The sequence below is a fragment of the Miniopterus natalensis genome, chromosome 13, assembly GCF_054644295.1.
Source record: "Miniopterus natalensis isolate mMinNat1 chromosome 13, mMinNat1.hap1, whole genome shotgun sequence".
Taxonomy (NCBI): domain Eukaryota; kingdom Metazoa; phylum Chordata; class Mammalia; order Chiroptera; family Miniopteridae; genus Miniopterus; species Miniopterus natalensis.
The window spans coordinates 22,381,380-22,399,299 of record NC_142093.1 but is presented as its reverse complement, the minus strand read 5'-3'; the positions used below and the strand labels follow the sequence as shown (position 1 = coordinate 22,399,299).

At 41.2% G+C, this 17,920-nt stretch overlaps 1 protein-coding gene across 1 annotated transcript in view; it reads right to left on the bottom strand.

Annotated features, from left to right (window-relative positions):
* CAMKMT (calmodulin-lysine N-methyltransferase) overlaps positions 1-17,920 on the bottom strand; it is a 246,076-nt gene that overhangs the window by 122,715 nt on the left and 105,441 nt on the right. The gene's annotated exons all lie outside the window — the stretch shown is intronic.

Below are 17,920 nucleotides of genomic sequence, written 5' to 3'. Positions count from 1 at the left end.
ACCAGCACTAGTACCCTGGGAGAGTCAATCATAACCATAACTATGAAGGCTATTAAGTGACTAACGGGCAGGTAACCTATACAACATAAATATGCTAAACAAAAGGATGATTCACATCCGGGGCCAGAAGGAGCAGGACAGCACAAGATTTCATCAGGCTATTCAGAATGGCCACAATTTAAAACTTATGCATTATTTCTGGAATTATCCATTTAATATTTTGGGACTGCAGTTAACTACAAGTAACTGAAACCTGAAAAACTGAAATCATGGATAAGGGGCGGGGAGGGCTGCTATAATAGTCAGCCTTGAAAGGGAAAGAACTCTGATACATGCTATGACACGGATGAACCTTGAAGACATATGTTAAGTGAAATAAAGGCAAATATTGTATGATTCCACTTATATGAGGTCTTCAAGGTGGTCAAATTCATAGACACAGAAAGCAGAATAGTAGTAGCCAAGGACTGGAAGGAGGGGGAAATGCGGAGTTGTTGCTTAATGGGTACCGAGTTTTAGTTTGGGAAGATGAAAAAGTTCGGGAGATAAACGGTAGTAATGGCTGCACAGCAATGTGAATGTATTTAATGCCACTGAACCATACATGTAAAAATTGTTAAAATGGTAAATTTTATGTCGTGTATATTTTATCACCATAATAAAGTAAAATATTTTTAAATTTCAGAATATTTGTCAATAATTCATGAAGATAGTATATAATTGTCGTGTCATATACAATGTTCCAATGAATTATTCCATGTTAATGTCATCTCAGTGCAAGTTCTGCAAGAGTCATAACTTGTATTTCTTTTCTTTACTTATAACCAAGATTATATCAAAGAATACGTTAGAACAATGCTATATGAATAATATTATGAAAAATAGTGCAAATAAATGAAACACACTACATATATGTAGTTTTACTTGTTATTAAGCCTTAGAATCAAGAGAATAAACAAAATTGCAGCATACAGATATTAATTTTAAAAATTATGATGCCTAAATACTAACTGTGAAAAGAACAGAGTAGATTTAAAGTAAGATAATGCTTTAGTTTCATTTGCATAGATCTACATCTCTATGTATTTATTGAATGCATGTTAAAACAATATTAAAACCTGACCTCAAATATTACCCCCATGGAACAAATTCTTTCTTCCCTCAGGTTTTAGGGAAACCCCTCCTCTTTTACCTCACCTCTATAAATTCTTCATTTTTCTGTTTAACTTCTAGTTAAAGTCCACGTCTTTTCGTATTACTTCACAAATCTACCTTTTTATTCAGATCTTATCTCTTAAATCCCCTTACATTGGTAAAAAGGACTGGATTTAAAATATCAACTCTAGTTCCCCCAAAACAAAAGAAAGATTGCATTAAACAGTTTTGTTTGTAGAACCTAAAGCCTCTTTTAACCTTCTCACCAAGCTCTGAATTTAAGCACTCAACAACTTCAGATTATCTATCCTTTAGCTCCAAACATTTTTTTTTTCGTATCAATAAGTACCTGTCAAAAAGAAAAATAACACTAAACTACTATAGGCTGTCTTTAGAAGATAAAATATGCAACACCCTGATATCCTAGCAATCTCTGATGATCTTCTTAAAATTTGGTCCCCAAATTTGTGCTTTTAATAAGCTAAGTGGAACCACATTATACAGTACTACAGATTGTTTTCAAAATAGCCTGTGGCTTGTTTTGTTGGTTTGCTTTTAATCCTTCAGAAAGTGGAATTATTCACACCAAAATATCTAAAAAAATTAGGCAACTTTGATCAAGTTCGAAGTAACAGAAGCGGGTAAGAATAACTATCAGCATTAGTAGTTTCCATCACAGATTGCCCCTGCTGTGGTTAGTATCAATAACAATAAACATTTACTCAGTTCTGACTGCACAGAAGGAACCGTCTGCCCCCATGTAAATAAATAGATACAAGGAGACTCAGATAATAGTATTTTGTTAAATTCCTGGAATGCAGTTGTTTGAAAGAAGATGATAAATCTATTGCTCTAACAGATTTAGCATTGCCACAGGGATTTCATCCTGGTTCAGTCATAAATTAATTGCACAGAAGATTTATTCATCTGTCACTCTCCCCTAACAAGTCTGATCGTGACTGCTTTGTATCTCTCCATTTGGCACACTGGGGTTTTATTCATTTAACAGGATTATTTATTAATCAGGCATTTATTGGAAAAGGCTTAAAGAAACTCAATGGATCTGATGCATTAGATCTAGCATTAGGATTATTTTTATTTCAGGTATTCCTTTAAATGGGTCTCACTGTATTTGGGGTAAACATTATTCAAAAGATGGATATTTTCTCTTAAATACATTTATCCTGGTTTTATGAAATACCTGATATGGGGCTAATCCAGTTAAAAAAGAAAAAATTAACTATGTAGCATCTCTATGACTTTGGTATTTAGAGGTAAAAAACAATTCTAAATTAATATCTGATAAAAAATAATCCTAGTTAAGAAATAAAATCCTCCTTGATCCAAATGGCAATTTTAAAAAAAGGTAAACAACAACTACAAAAACTCCCCACATAAATAAAATCTGTCAATTGCTATAAAATTCGCATTATCAGACTGATGTGTCATTTTACCTTATACCAGGGAAAAAATGTCATTGCAACAAAGAGCATTTTATTTGAGGGCTAAATGAGTAATGACTGCACTTGAAGCTAATGCACAGAGGAAATTGAGGAAAGAGGATTGGCAATGACTGAGGCCCAAGCTTCCCTTGATAACTACACTCCTTGAAAATTCTAGCCCACATCTATCAAGCCAGCCACCACCTCCACAAAGAGAGAGAAATGGAAAACAGAGAGAAATGGAAAACATGACCGATAAGAAGAGAGGCAGGAAAATCATGGAATTTGAGAGTTGAAAGGGATTTTACAGAACTGCTGAGGGAAAGTAATAATAGTAATAGTAAATAGACTGGCAGTGTAAGGTTATTAAACAAAACTCATTTTAAAAATAGGAAAAAATGAAAAATGACTAAAAGTCATTTGAAATGAGTATACTGTATTTCATTTGATTACACATGCACATTTAGTAAAATAGTTCCAAGAAAATCCCCATCCCCATAATAAGCTGTAAGAAGCCTATGATATTTGCCTCTTGATTTATAGACCATTACCACGTAGGCAGAAATATTGCAAATAACTGAACTTAGAACTTTTGAAAATGAAAAACATTTATTTTGAAGCAGTGAAATGGTATTATCACCAGTTATTAATAGTTTTCCTATTGAGTTGTCTCTAGGTACAACTGTCCCATGAATAAAAATCACGGGAGAATGTGAATTTTATTGGTGAGGCAGAGTCTCTCAGAACACATACTTAGTTTGGGGTTCTGACTGTCTAGCATTAATCTAAATAAATAATCCAGTAACTGAGATAAGATGGCCAGAGTGGTCAGGTGAAACTCTGAGACTGCCCTAAAGACTGGCATGTCAACCACCACCGTGGCATCTAAGCCAAGACCTGGCCATGGCACCTTATAAATATGTCTTGAAAGCTTCCACTTCTCTCCCTTCTGTCTCCTCCACTGCCCTCTCCTCGCTCCAGTTCTGTTCTGGGCTTCTGCAGTGGCCTCCCCGGGGCCTCAGAATCCATGCCCTCTCCCAGCCCTAGTCATTTGTGCACTCTGTAACCAGAGGGTTCTTTATAAGTACCAGGCTATGCATGTCATTCCCCCAGCGTGGTGCCTTCGATGCCTTCACATTGCTTTCAGGGGAAAGGCCAAAACCCCTGCCATGGCCCATGAGGCTCTGCACAGTCTGGCTCTTTCCCTCCCTCTCCTGTTTTGCTCACTTACTCCAGCCAGGCTGCCCTTTTTAGACTTCGTTTCTTTTCCAAGCTCCTCTCTACCTCAGAGACTGTGCATACACTCTTCTCACTGTCCAGAACACTTTCCCCCACCTTTTTTTTGCCTCTAACTCCAGTGCATCCTTTAGAGTTATGCTCAACTGTCACTTTCAAGGGAATGCATTCCTTGATCACTCTAGCCCACCATGGCAAAGTTGGACCTCCTTATTATAAGCCCTAACGGCAACCTTTATCACAGCTATGAGCGCTAAGTCCCCTCCGGGACTCGCCTCTGCTCCATGAGGACAGCAATAGTATTTTGTCTCATTCACCAGTTTCCCCAGTGCTAAGTAAGCGGTCAATAAACACTTGAATGAGTAACTCTAGATCCACAGAGAGCAGTGACCACCAACTTTGAAACCAGCTTCTATGGCTATGCGGTTGAAGAAACAGTTAATGCCTGGTTTGGCTCCCAAATTTTGGACCCTGCCAAAAGTTGTGCTAGCAGGGTTGTGCCAGGACAACAGACATACCACAAAGACACCTGACATGGGAAAGTCTCTCTTCTGATCTTCTTTCAATTCTCCTCCCTCCCAAGTCTGCCTCTGTCCAACAGCAATCTTTCCTTTCCAGAAAACAAGCCGAGCCCTAACTTCAGCTTCCCTCCAATGGCCCCACTCACGTCAGTGCACTTGCTTAGATACTGTTACTCAAAACCATGGGTGCTGTATATTTTCCCTGACTTTACAACAAAGAATTTATATGAGAGAGAAACAAGACGTTTCAAGACCCTCTTGAATGACCATAATTTTTCCATTATAATCGATAGCTGTTGCTCTGTGCAGTGCTTAGGATAGAAATATGAGTATTACTGCTCAGCAAACATCGTGTCCACGCAGAGGTCACCCACAGCTGTGCGGCCCTGTGGAGAGCATTCTAATATGCCACTGACGGATGGCTGGATTGCATATGTCACAGACGCCTGACAGAAGGGCTGAGTTAGTGTTGATTAGGACAATCTCAGAGTTCTTTGGATGCCCAAGACTGAGCCAGTACCACTGAAAGAGCTGCAGGAACATTTCTCTTCCTCCATTACATCATTCCAGAATACTCCTTATAAAAAACCCACATAGAAAAGATTTGATACTTTGTAAACCCACACGGGAATCTTTGGGTCAACTGGTAACACTCATAAGCAGAATTTACTTCTGGAATACTGGTCCCTATGGTAACTGTCCTGCTCCTTCAAGCTTGACTTTGGCTATATACTGACACTTCAATTCTGCTTTCTGCTAACACTAGATGTTTAACCTTAGGATCTTGTCTCCCTGAGAAATGTTTACAGATCAGGGTCCAACTTTTAAATATACACTTACTAATCCTTGTTATAAGCATGAGACAGTGTCAACTGAGGTGTTTTAACATGTATGTTTTCCGTTTATGTTAAATTTTTTAATTAAAAGCACCCTTGAACTGATTATTCTTACACAGTTCCTCAAACCACATCTACTCATAAATGTCAAGTGGAGCTCTCAGGCTGTTGGTTGAAAGGCCTAGATTTGTTTAGATTCTGCCACACCTTCCTTTTTTAAAAACATTGAATTTATTGGGATGGCACTGATTCACACCACCACACAGGTTTCAAGTGTACGACTCAGTAAAACATCGGCACACTGCATCACGCATCCATTGCCCCAAGCAAAAAGTCTCTTTCCATCCCCAATTTCCCCCGCTCCGCCCAACTCCACCCAGCCCCCCGTTATCCCCACACTGCTATGTCTACACGTTATGTGTAAGTGGGTTTTGGCTAATCCCTTCACCTTCTTTCATCCAGTTCCCCCACCCCTTCCCTCTGACAGAGGTCGGCCTGTTCCATGTATCCAGCCTCTGTTTTTATTTTGTTCATCAGTTTATTTTGTTCATTAGATTCCACATATTAGTGAGATCATGTGGTACTTGTCTTTCTCTGACTGGCTTATTTCACTTAGCATAATACTCTCCAGGTCCAACGACTTCTTAACCTCCTTTCTTATGGCTGATCTTTTTTTAAAATGATGCTAACATCGCTTTTCGCTGCTGTGGAGAAGAGGCTGCTTGATCCTTCCACCATCAACTAGGAGCTCCCACAGTGGCCTTGTGGGTCATGGGCCTTTAGGGCTGCCCCTGTGCGAGTCAAACAACAGCTCCCGTAGGATCCAGCAGCCACACTGAAAAGAAATTCCAAAATCTGCCCTAAAGGACTAACTGAACTTAGCAATTTGTTCTTTTTCATAAAAAAAAATACTTGTAGTACCTTTTTGTAATACAACAATAAGCCACCATGTGGGTTTGTGCAGAATTCTGGAACAAAGCCAGAGCAACAATAGCCCCTTTTCTTCAGGAATAAGACCCATATGTCAACATTTATCTAGAAACTCCATTTGGCTTGCTGCTTCCTCATGCTAGGGGAGTAAGTACAAGATTACGTTACTGTTCATTATGTCCAGGGGGACCGCGTTTATTATGATTCGTGCCAGGGCAGTACAGCAGCCTCGGCAATGGCTATGGCCACATGGAGATGTGCCAGCCTCGTCATGGTTATGAGTGGGTGATAATACTATACTTGGGTTTTGCACATGTTTAATTGACATGAAATATTCAACAGCCAGTAGAGATGATTTGTAATCTTCAATTCCTTTCTAGCTTCGTCCAATTTACCCAATGGTTTACAGGCTACACACTCCCGCGCATGCACCCACACACACCCACACACAACAACACCACGTGGCAAACTACCTCGGCGTGAAAAGCCCTGAAACAGCAACATCGACTTTCAAGAACTCAGCCTTCCTGTTTATTTTTAGGCTAAATTCCAGAATGCTGAGGTTTGGAAGAGAAAGCAAAAAATGATAAAAGATTACATAAGGTCGTTTGGAAAAAGAAGATACACAAGAGCGTGACAGGACCAGCGTCCAGGGTGCGCGACGTAATGATAAAGGGTGACGGGAAGAAGGAGTACGAGTCAGTTCCTTTGTTGCTCTGATTTAATTTTCTCCCTGGGGAAGGTAGACCAGGGATCACAAAGAAGGCTCAAAGCCCATCTCAGATCGAAGATAGTAAGAAACCCACACAAGGTCATTTCAAGTGGATTCAAGGGTGCAGACTTAGACCAACTACATTCCATGGAACCGAAAGAGTTCAAGGGCCAGTGTGCAGAATCAAAATCAGGAACTTTGAGACATCCCCCAAAACAGAGGAGGTGCCAGGAGAATGGAGATGAGCAGAGGCTTTGTTCAGAAAATTATAATCCAGAAGAGTATAACTATGACACCTCCCCCCAAAACTACATATCACTAAACGAAATGAAAGTATGCCAAACTCATTCCTTATTCCATCCCCCCCTTTTTTTGACAGGACAATCAGGCAGGCTGTCACTAGAAGAATGCCACAGAGTACCTCTTAACTTTAAGACGGCATTTAACTAAGACTCAGAAAGATCCTTATGGACAAGATCGAGAGGAGCCAGCCAACTTAGCTGATGGATGTCAACATGCCATAGTAGAAATTTCCAGAAGGGTGTGTTTAGATCTAGCCTATTCGAAAATTTCATTGACAACTTGGAAAAATACTTCAAAGGCCAACGTTTTGGTTATTTTTCCAATAGCCAAAGCAGGAAGGTTAGTTGATAATGTGGATGATGAATGGAAATTTGAATTAATTTTGATTGGCATAAAAGTGTTTAAAACCACTATTATTCAAATTCAAGTGAAATTTGGCAGGTATAAATATAAAGAGGCTTATTTGTCTTAAAACAAACAAAAAATCAAGTACCATGTACAGATGAGAGCAGACCCAGGTTGGTAATAGTTCAAACGAAAAAAAAGGTGATTTCCAATAGCCGTGATTTGCTTTACCAGGAGCCAGTTATGTAATTCTAACTCTACCAACTATTTCAGCCGCTGTGCTAGACTCCTTTGCCCACTCCTTAATTAAGTGTCAGTAAGCAGATAGAGGGTTCAGATGCACTGATATAATAATCTGCTATACTGGACCCTGTGCAAGACACATCTTTTGAATGGGTGACAGATTTGGTAGAGAAGAGGGTGAAAATTCTGAAGATCATGTTAAAAAAATGTAAGTGGTTGTGCAAAACAGAAATTCTTAGTCTAAAGAAATAAAGATTTAGAAAAGCCATGATAATTGTCATTAAACATTTGAAGGACTCTCATGAAAATAGGGTGGCACTCTAGAAAGCAGGACACACAGTTATATTATAGCAGAGAGGTACATTTAGGCTCATTATGGCTACACTTCCTCACTGCAACAGTGTAACCTATTAGTAAGAATGCTCACAGGATCCTTATGGGGGAGATTCTTGCACTGAGGGCAACAGATGGAAGAGATGACTTGTACAGCCCCTTCCAACACTATCATTCCATGACTCTGTGAATATTGTATCTAAAGTAAAACAGCACTACCGCTGGCTTGTGCTTCTAATCCAACAGCTCTCAAGTTGGATGGCGTTAGTGGATCTAAGCCTTTGAAGAATCAACCACTGTAGACACTGAGTCTCTAATAAACCCTGTCTATTGAAGATGGATTTTTGCCTTAGAAACATTCTCTGAGGCTACAATAGAAGATAAAAGTATCCCCTATATCTTTCCATATATTTAAATTGGCCCATCCCAAAGTCTAAACTTACCAAGCACCAAGGAAGCTGTGACCGTGCAAAAGGGCTCTTTAAAACACTGACAGTTCTGCGGTTGACCGTCTCAAAGCTGAAACTCATCAAGTAAGTTTTCCTTTAATGCCAGTCAGGGTCCTGCTAACAGGTATTTTAAATTGACTGATAAATTGTGGTGGGGGGACATAAATTGACATAAAGCAGAGAGTAACAGCTAATCTAATCCTTAAACTTCCTCCTATCCCTTAATATATTATTATTTTCCCTTAATATATTATTATATAATATAAAGGGCATTTGTCTATCCCTTGTAATTTAAAAATAGTCCCACGAAATGGAAAAATCTAGAAAACAATGAAAAGTACCCTTAAAAAAATCATCTCTCCACACAAAGTGATCACCTGCTGGTAACAAGCCAATGGGCAATGACTCAGAAGTATGGTGCCAGCCATTCTGTTCATCACTTAGAAACTTTTTTCACCAGCCTTTCCTAGAGAGATTATTACTATTGTTATTGTTTCTATTTTACACATGGAAGAAGGAAGGGAGGGAGGGCAAGCAGAAATAAAGAAAGTGACTTGTTCAAAGTATACCTGCAGCTCGGCTCAAGATCAGGAGCAAACGCCCAGGCCACACCTAGCATACCCCTTCTTCAAAAGGGGAGTGCCAGGCAAACAAAGGACTGCCCTCACAGGACCCCCAAATCAAGTGCCCTATTAAACACAGTCTGGCATTGCTTCCTATTTGTTTCATGTGTTAGTCTTATTTCCTCAAATGAGGGAATGCACTAGCATTTAAACACAGCGCTTCCCCCAAAAAATCCAGAAACAAATCAGAAAATATTCCACATGCTTCCTTTCTGTCCTTTGGCAGAGCTATGAATACCGTGGAAATGATGCCAAAGAGAGGGCACAGCAGTTATTCCAATATCATTCCTATGGAACATTTCTGTGACAAACAATACTTGCAAGCCACACTATCATTAATTATGAATGAATCTTATAACTAGGAAAGTTAATTTTTAAAAAAATGCATTTCCTCAGTGAAAAGAGGCAAAGGAAACCACAGAAGCAAGAGCAAAAACGATAAACTTTTGCTCTTTCACTCAAGGGGTGGGGCAGGGTGGGTATTTTCTGTACATTTTCTTCCTGAAGTAAAATTACACCCTCCTAACATCCACCTATTTTTCAATGGCCTTTTCACTTTGCGATGAAGACGCCACTCAGGACACAGCCAGCTGTCCCCCTCCTGGACTCCCCTTCCCGCGGCCCCCGTGTGGATTTTCCTTTCCAGACAAGCCTGCCCCCTCTCCTCCCAGTCGCCCTTCAGCCCCGCAATCCACTGCCACTCCGTTCCGCCCCGGGAAGCCTCTCTGGCCCCAATCAATAACGACCTCTTTGCAGCTGAATTCAGTGGGCCCTTGTCTGTCCCCACCCCACCCAGCATCTCCGCAGGATCGACGTGGCTGACCACTCTCCCCCCGGAAAGTCTCTCCCCTCGGTTTCTGTGACGACGCTGCTCCAGGGTCCCCCTCCCCGGGTGAACCTTTTCAGTCTGCTCCCACGTTTCATGCTACTGCCGCCCTTCAAGTCAGCGATCACCAGGGATCTGTCCGAAGCTCTTCCGCTCTTTCTTGAGTCTCTTCTGATGGAATCTCACCTACTCTACTGAGTTCAACTCACATGCACTTGGAGAGGGCTCGCAAATTCGTTTCTCCAGCTGAGACCTCTCTCCTGGCCCCTAGACCTTCTGAACTGGCAAAGGCCCATTGGGGCAGTTCTCACTCTCCTACGGGCTCCACACACTCAGAGCACCTGAAGGGACACCCGCCCTCCTGACGCACCTCCACCCTAATTTCCTCTTATCCCCTAGAGTCTGTCTCAGCATTACCTGCCTAACAAGCCAGAAACCCGGGAGTCACATCTCAGTCCCCCTCATCCCTGCGCCACACATGCAGTCACCAAGTCCCAATAACTACTTTCTTAAGAGCTCTCAAATCAATTCGCTTTCTCTCCACCCCCACTACCAATACCCTTAGTGCAAAGGCTCAGTGACTTTCTAAAGAAACTATGTCAATAGCCTCTGAATGGTCTCCCTGTCTCCAGACTAACCCCCTCCCCAATCTATCTTCCATGTAAATACTGTAAAAACATGAATCTGAAAATGCAAACCATTGGAATGCTTTTATACAAGTCTATAATATGGTTCCTGCCCACCTCTCCAGTTTCTTCTCCCATCGAGGCTCCCTTTCTGCTCTTTTTGGTAGTTGCAAGACGACTATTGCCAAGTCCACTTATAAACACCATTACCTCTGCTGCAACTATTCTATTTCCATTACTCCCACTCCAACTAAAACTTGGTTCATCTGTTTAATTCCTACACATCTGTTCTGCCTCACTTATTTAACAGACTGCAATGCTGCACTTACTATGTAGCAGGCACTGTATTAAGGGCTTTATAAACATTAACTCATTATTTACCCTCGTTTTGCAGATGAAAAAATGAAGTACGAAAAAAGGTCAAGCAACTTGTTCAAGGCCACAAAGCCAAAAGTGGCAAAGTCAGGATCAAACCCAGGCGGTGGTGATCTGCATCCAGCTTCCATTTCCTTAACGACCAGGAAGATTTCCGTGCCCCCGCAGCACCCAGTGCATGCCTCTGTCATAGTGCTCACCTGATGGTCTTCCTACTCTCCTGTCCACCTCCTCCACAAAAGCCAGTTGCCTGAAGCCGGCGCTGTGTTTTACTCCCCCTCGAATGTCTAATGGCTACCCCAGTAACTGCTCCTGAGCATGAGGCACTAGACATGTGTTCAATGAATGAACAGGCTGCAGAAAAGGTCATAATGGACAAGCAACGATTTAAAAAATGAAATAGGTATCCATTTCTTAAGCTTCTTCTAGACTTATTTCCAAGTCACTCAATATTAATGCCCAGAACCTGCTTTTAAAATTTTGTGGCTTCAGTACCAGAATACCCAGCCAAACTATATGCGATTAGATGAAAGCTACTTTGTAAGAGGGAGGTGTTAAGTTTTAAACTCATTAAAATATCTTCGTTTGGCAACTGATTCTTTTATTTTAGTGTGAAATTATTTAGAAACTCTATTGGAGCTATGAGAAGAGTTGTATCACTTATGAGAATAGGGAGTAAAAGGATACAACTGGTGAATATCTTCCCATCCAGCTCTAGGAGGCCCCAGATGGGATACCATCCTCACGGTGCATTTGTAACAAAAAGCTGTGTCTGTCCTGAAGGAAAGGATGCTGTGTCCTTTGGATGGATACAATGATATATAACAGAGGTTAAAAGCAACTTGTCTTTTCTTAGGAGAACTTACATATAGTTACACCAGAATCACTGCACTTACGTAAGAGCACGGAGTAGAAAATGAGGAAGGTTCATGTGCTATCTACACGTGACCTTCTGGGTCAATGGTCAGCAGAGTGCCAACAGTGCACTATTGTATTGGTCAATCACAGGTACTTGAATAATGTCTGCTATTTGCTGAAGATGTTATAGATTTTCAACAAAAGACTTTGATGTGCTGTGAAACTTTAAATCATAGCACATGTCTGGTACTTAATTTCTTTGATGAGGGACCATTCTGACTTTGAACTCTTTGGCTAAACGTCCTTTTACTTCACACATGCGGACATCTGGAGGGTGGACACTGCCCAACAAGTGTGTGCGATGAAGATTTACTAAATTTTAATAAGTCCAAAAGAGAATTCTGTATTTTAGGCTAAGTATCTTAAAACCTCTGTCCCTTCAACCAGAATAAGAACCACAAACCTATTCTCCTAATCCCAAAATGACTGACTATATTGTCTGTGTGCCTGGACAGACCTGGTTCATGCTGTTGCTCTAGAACAATTATTACTAGCACCCTCTTTCACTCTCAAAAGTGTCCCTGTATGTGTGATAAATTATATGTCCATCCTAAGTACATTCTGTCTGTTACATGCACAGAAATGGATGTAAGATATCAGGCAGTCCACACTCAGCACTATCCAGAGGGATGGTGAAGAATGGAAAATCATTCTCGATCATACACATGCAAAATAAACGTGAAGATTTATGGCAGGTATGACAACAATTTCAGCTAATTATTAATGCTAATATTACCAACATTGACAATACATTAATATTCCTTATACTAGGTAAGGAAAATGTAGACTAAGATGAGAAATCTCTTACTTTCTTCCCAACTCTCCTGTTCTCTTCTAAAATATTTCTCCCCTTCTAAAATATTTGCAGATTTTTCTAATGACTATCAGGGGGAAATGTCCCACCTAAACTATATAAACGTATCCTGTCCCTCAGGCTCAATCACCACCCAATGGTTAAGAGGCAGGCTTTGTGGTCAAACAAATTGGTTTTCATATCTCAACTGCACCATATACTATGTGACTTTGGACAAATTACTTAGCTTCTCTGGGTCTGTTTCCTCATTTGTAGAATGGAAATAAAGTTAGCAGGATAGTTGTGAGAATTAAATAAGATAATGTATGTTAAGTTGTTTAGCATGGTTCCTGAAACATAATTAAGTGCTCAATGAATGGAAAATATGTCCAGACCTCATAACAGATTCTGAGCACTGCTATAGTATTTTGTGTGGAAGGACCCCAATTGTATAAAATTCCAGAATTTTAGAGCTGTTATCGACTGCAAAGCTCACCAAGTTAAACCTTCCTTTCTGGAGAAGAGCACCAAGCCCGAGATAGGTCAGTGACATGGCTCAGTTTGTGTGGCTTGCTAATGAGAAAGCAAGAAATAAAGTGGGCTTTTTTAAAAAAAATTATTCTCTTCCGAATTTTAAAATATTCAGAAGTAGTAATGACTACAGACAAAATCGCTGTGAACATATATCCACACTGTAAGCTAGAAACCCATATTGCACCTGGCCCTGAGTAAGTTAATCTGGTTCTGGTATAAATGCCAACATACCCTTAAGGACAATTCTTTATAGCTATACAAAGGTAGGTTACCTATGGGCCTCAATTTCTCTTATGTAAAGTGGGAATGATATCCTGTGAGTCCCAGGCCTGCTACAAAGATCCAGTGAAGGAACATGCGAAAGCATTTAGCACAGCGCCTCACTGTGATGTCCCCAAGCTTACCGTGCTGATAATCGTGTCTATTCTTCCACACAAATTCATCTATAGTGACATAAAATGTCAACAGATCTTTTCCATTGCTGCCATTTAAAAGGCATTCTTTAGTTTAGAGCCCAGTCAGGATGTTCTGAAGAAAGCATGGCCTCGATGCTAATGGACTGGCTGTGTTCCAGCATCTTTTTGTTGGGAACTCTCTCTTGCAACTGAATGTTAAATACAGATCACAGGTGCCCTGATAAAACTACTCAAGAAGGCAAATGGGACACCGTTCTTTCTTCTGCATAAAACTCCAGGGAGTTTCAAGGCCCACCGGTAATGGCCAGAGGAATACGAAGGGCAGCAAGCACAATTCCCTTCAGAACTTCCAGCCCGCCAACATCATGCCCGAACCACCTGCTTAGAATCACCTGGACAACAGGAATTCAAGGTCTTTATGCTTGCGTTTGTGGGGTCAATTGACAATTTCAATTAATGTGACATATCAGGCATGCCCACCCACTGCATGATACTGTGTGAAGCCCTGCGTCCAGTTCTTTGTCAGGACAATCTAAGAGAGAGACTAAAGATCTTGCAGATGTGCCTCTGCCCCAAATTAAATGGTACTATGTAATCTTGTGATTAGATTACTGCCACATACTCTGCCTTGAACCCTGGAACACTGCCTGGAATAGATGAAACAGTGGAATAGATAACGTTTTACAAAACAAAACACTGAAGAAACTGCCTTAAAAATAATTGGCTTTCGAGTCTTGAAGTGGTCATAGATATGTACAGGAATTTAAGTAGATGGACTTTCACTGATGGGCAGTTTAAAACTTTAGCCCCAAGCCCCATTCTTAGCAGTCTCGGTGAAGACATACAGAGAGTACACAGAACATCCACAGTTCCCTTTATATCTCACAACAGTCCTCAGTGCCTCCTCAGTGTATGAGGCAATAAATACACCATTGGTTTAATCCCAAATTAAAAGACAAGTGGAAGAGAGGGGACCACAGAATTTAACTCATCCAGATACTGTAAGCTCTCAAAGAACTCCTTTGGCTCAGAAGACAGTGAATAAGTGCTCAGCAGATATTATTTGGTTACTGACTTCTTTCCATATTCACCATGTAGAGAGAGACAAAAAAATATGAGGCGCCTATAAGCTGTGTTCATTGTCTCCCCAAGAGCCCAGCTTAGTGTTAACTTCCTCATAGACATTGCATAATTGATTTAAATCACTTACTATCTCCATGTATGGAATTTTCATATATGCATTCCTACGTAAATACACTCTTAAATGGTCGTCATTCTTGAAGTGTATCTCTATATGCTGTTGTTCTTTGCGCTGACGTTGTCTCCTTAGCAAGGCATTTCTGTGACTAAGATTACCGACGCACACTCCTTGCCCCCCACAGCTCCCCTCCCCATTCTCTGCCCGTCTTTTAATGCTAGTTCCAATTTGGGCTGATCAGAGTGCAACTCTTATATTTTAAAAAAATCCTAGAATCTAGAGTTAATAAGAGCTATAGACAAAGCAAGAGAAGGAAACAGATGCTCTCCACATAACACATAGATGACTTTTCTATTTTTTATTTAATTTATAGTTATTGTTGAAAAATAATACCATAACTTTTAACTTGACAGAGCTAGGTCTAGGATAAAAATGTATGACCGAAGTCTGAGAAGACCCATTCTGTGCTACGATGAAAGCCCAGGAGCAGGCGGGGTTGGTAGATATCACACAGGAGCAGGCTAACTGGAGTCTGAGGCTTTTGAGGTCCTTAAGTTAAGCCCATAAACAATATAGTAATCCTCTGCCAAGAAATGTGTTGAAAATACACGAGTGGTTCTGGAGGTTGTGGCAGGCGACTAGACAGGAGAAACACTGAGTCTTCCTGCTGTGAGAGGACTCTCCTCTTCCCCTGGGGCAAATTGTTTGCCACTCAATGTACATTTTCAGTGTTTCGGGGGTTATATAACTATAATCATAGCACTCTGGCAGAGAATTCCCCTGTGGGAGAGGGAGCACGCCTGAGTGATTAGTCACCGGAGAGAATCCAAAGAAGTGGACAGGGCTGGAAAAGCAAGAAGGCACTAGCTTCAGAAGATCACAACCATCACGTTTTGCAAATGAACTGAGAACATTTTCCTTCAACAGAAAGAACTTAATGGACGACCTTGAAATGGACATAGGGTGTGAACACAGAAAAAACAGATCAAGATTCCTTCTGACCTAGGGGACAACTAATGTGGAAGAGGCAAGAGCCAGAGAAAGATGTGTTCATTTTCTATTACTGCATAACATTTAGCAGCTTAAAATAGCACCCACTGATTAGTTCGAAGTTCTGCAGGTCAGAAGCCCAGCGTGGTTTGGATGGGTTCTCTGCTCAGGGCATCACAGGCTGAAATCAAGGTGTTGACCAAGGTTCTCATCTGGAGGCAGTGGGGGAAAATCCATTTCCACACTCATTCTTGTTGTTGGTAGAATTCGGCTGCTTGCTGTTACAGGATGGAAGTACCCCATTCCTTGCAGGTTGTCACTAGGGGCCACCCACATTCCTTGCCATATGTCTCCTTCCACCTTCAAGTCAGCAAATCCTTCTCATGCTTCCGATCTGACTTGCTGTCTCTGACACCTAGACCCAGTTTTAAAGGGCTCATGCGATTAGGTCAGGTCCACTCAGGTATTCTCCATGCCTTAAGGTAAACTGATTTGGGGCCTTAATTATGTCTGCAAAATCCTTCCACAGTGATACCTAGGTTAGTGTTTGACTAAATATCTGGGAGAAGCTGTGTGCACACAAAGGGCCAGGAATCATGAGGGCCATTTTAGAATCATGCCTATCACAGGACACACCTGTTACTAGGGCTCATGGTTTCACGTAAAACCATGGCTTCCTAGTTTATAAAAAAGGAAAGAAGAGTGCAAACCAAAGCGCTCAGAGAGAAATGGTCTTGGGCCATGGCAGAGCTCTCAAGGCTCTGGATTCACAGAGAACTCCAGACTGGGACTAGAAGTGGCACGTGTTTGTCTAACGTCTGTTCTATGACATCCAAGAGTCAGGACCATTAACTTGAAATTATTTCATTCTCTGTCTATTAAGTTTTGGGTTCCTCTCTCACTTACCATCTCCTAACCCACTCTTCTTACCTGAACCCAGACTTTCCAATTTGACCAATCCTCGCTGAGGCACTGTCCTCCCAAACCATCAGCCTCGAACAGCTTTTATTCTTTTGCCCAGCTAATTTCCAAGTGGCTGCCTAATGCCCAATAAGATGACCAATACCCAAGTGGAGGTTTTTGTGCCCGGATCAGGTTCCCTGATTTCTAGTGCGTTCGCATTTTCTTTGGGAATCAGAGACTTACTAGCTTGTGCCTCTTCTGCCCAATCAGGTTCTCTTTCTCCACCCACAAGACCCGTCCACACCAGACACATTTTGCACAGCCAGGCAAGACAACCCAAGAGATTTGTCCCCATTTACCCTTAGGGATTTACAGTCTATATTTTAAAGTGAAAAATCCTGCTAAAAAGGCAAGTTTACAGAGGGAGACATGCAACCAACACGAAATCATGTGTCATTTTGTGTCTGGACAGTCTCTCAGTGTGCAATGCACTGTATCAGCATTAGGGAAAATTAAGTGAGAAAAACATTACAACAGCCCAGGGACACTTCTACCTAAATTTTGTGATTACATTTTAAGTGCTCTCTGTCACAGATATCATAAACTGATTAAATCATTTCATGCCTGACCCCTACTGACTATGCTAAGTGAAAAGAGAGGGCTATTAATAACTACCCATTTCTGACAGCTGCCCAGGGGCAATGCTGCCTTTTGCAGCAGTGAAATGACTCCCCAGCTCACTTACTGAATGCTGAATATTGATTCATATTATGAGTGTTGTCAAACACAGAGTGCAGTGCTGCAGATCCGTAGTGGCAGGTCATCAGGAATAGCATTAGCAAATGTCAGGTCAGGAATCAAAGGCCTGCTGGACTCTTTAGGGATGAGATTTATCGATTCCATAAAACGTGAAACAGATCAAGTACTTGTGATGATGGAAATGGTCATGGCAGAATGAGGCTGAGCCTGCTCTGATGTAAACCTTGGGACGGAGGCAGCACACGAGTGACCACGGAAGAAAACGCTACAAGTTGGAATGCTCAAGCCAGGGACAACAGCAGCTTTGGGCTAAGGAGATTTTAGGGCTAAATGTCACATCTCAGATGTGAAGTTGGTCCAAGGTATATGTGAGGTGTGTGTATGTGTGCGTCTTAGCAGCCTAAGGTATTTCTGATAGGCAAATCCAAGAGAATGGGATCAGATGCCGATGAAT